This window comes from Pinus tabuliformis, chromosome 5_1 (genome assembly GCF_031772625.1).
Source record: "Pinus tabuliformis cultivar Carrire ecotype Pingquan chromosome 5_1, CPIR1, whole genome shotgun sequence".
In the NCBI taxonomy this organism is placed as follows: domain Eukaryota; kingdom Viridiplantae; phylum Streptophyta; class Pinopsida; order Pinales; family Pinaceae; genus Pinus; species Pinus tabuliformis.
This window is the reverse complement of record NC_142305.1, coordinates 734,785,350-734,787,575: the sequence shown is the minus strand read 5'-3', so window position 1 is coordinate 734,787,575 and position 2,226 is coordinate 734,785,350.

Sequence of the window (2,226 nt, the reverse complement as noted above, 5' to 3'; positions counted from 1 at the left end):
TTTTTTTCAAATATGTTTTTAAAATAAATTTTGGTTTAAATTTCATAGAGAATTATTAAAATTATAAATTTGATGTAATTAAAGAAAAGGTTTTAATTTTTTTTTAAAGAACTAAATTCATATAAATATACATTAACACATCCCGCTAAAATTGGTTGAAAAAAATCAAAGTAAAGAACGAGGGCGGTTAAAAAGTAATCAAAGCAAAGAGCAAGGAAGCCTAGCCATAATCACTTATTTAAGAGTCTCCTTCAAATACCTTTGTGGGGATGTTAATTATGTTATACTCAGTGGTACCATGAAATACATAGCCTGCGCGGGCAGCCGACTGCAGACAAATCTGGCAGAAGCGAACCGCAAAACTATGAGGCTAAAAGGGACCCTCATGATATATTTGGATAAATTTCATCGGAAATCCACACAGACCACAAGGATAGCGATACAATTATGAAATTGACGTAAAAGGTTGATGTCATTTTTTTAGAATTTGATATGTTGTTAATATTTTTTTTCTTTCTAATATCATAATAGTAATGTAAAAAAGTTCTGAAACCTAATTTAAATTATTTAATTTTTACAGCGTCCCATTTTCTAATATAAAATCTAACCACTACTTAGCATATCCTTTGTTTTGTGAGGGCCACGAGGAAAATGACAACATAAAATCTAACCACTATCGAGCATATCCTTTGTTTTGTAAAGGATACGAGGAAAACGACAACAAAAAATCTAACCACTACTATAAAATCTAACCACTACATAGCATATCCTTTGTTTCATACATTAATATTAAGTTATTTGATTCATACATTCCTATTAGTTGCGTACAACTCATTAATATTAAGTTATTTGATTCCTACATTCCTATTAGTTGCGTACAACTCATCGTTATTGGTTTCTTCTCACTATTGGTTTGTTTGGGCATTTAATTTATTCATTACTTTCTTCCTCTTAGGAAGTGGTGGACAGCATTCTCATTGGTTTTATTAGGATTAGTTAATTGATTATAAGTTGCTCTGAGTTGTGTATCCTCTTAGTTAATCATTCCTCTTAGTTGTGTACAGCTCATTGGTTTTTCCCACCCTCTTCTTAAGGGTACAATGAGAACGAGGACAACATATTTGTTTTGATGTTTTTCCTCCCTCTTATTGAGAGTCGTTGGTTTTCTCCATTTTTAACTTTGTTTGTGAATGAGTATCATGTTGGACACTAGAAACATGGTAGTTTTTTTTTTTCATTTTTAGCTTTGTTTATAAATGCTTATGTAAGCCATAAGGAAACATGAAACGTGACAACATATTTGAATGAATAATGTAATCGCCCATTGCTACCAAATCTATTAAGTAATTTTCAATCCATGTGAAAATGTTGATATGCATATAAAAATAATTATAGAATTTCATTAGTTATTTAATTTTGATAGTATTCTAGTCTTCCATTATAGAGACTTAGAGATTTGTGATAGTGAGTATTTTAAAGTATATTCATAATAATAATAAAAAAGAAGGTTCTAAAATTTTATGTATGCAAAACGTGATTGTCTAAGTGTGATAAATAATTAACTCAAAATGTTATATTAAATTTTGTTTTACATATATATTGAGATTTTTTTTATAGTATTATAGTCATCCATTATAGAGACTTGTGATAGTGAGTGTTTTAAAGTATATTAATAATAATAATAATAATAAAAGGTTCTAAAATTTTATGTATGCAAAAGGTTATTGTCCAAATGTGATAAATAATTAATTCAAAATGTTATCTTAAATTTTGTTTTACATATATATAGTAAGATTTTTGTGTATTATAGTCATCCATTGTAGAGACTTGTAATAGTGAGTATTCTAAAGTATATTAATAATAATAATAAAAGAAGGTTCTAAAATTTTATGTACACAAAAGATGATTGTCCAAATGTGATAAATAATTAATTCAAAATGTTATATTAAAATTTGTTTTACATATATATAGTAAGATTATATTGTATTATTTTAAAATATTATGCAAACAACATATTTTAAACAAGTCACATATTTAACTATGATACTCAGTAGCTTACTTCTATCTTTCTAATGGAAACCTGATATTCCTGGCTGCCTAATAATAGATCAATTTGTCTAAAATTCTAAAAGTTTCAACAAAGCTAACATAACAAGAGAATCTATTGTTGTACTGTAAAAACAAAAGTTGAAAGTTATGATTCAAACTCAAGAATATAAGGATGTA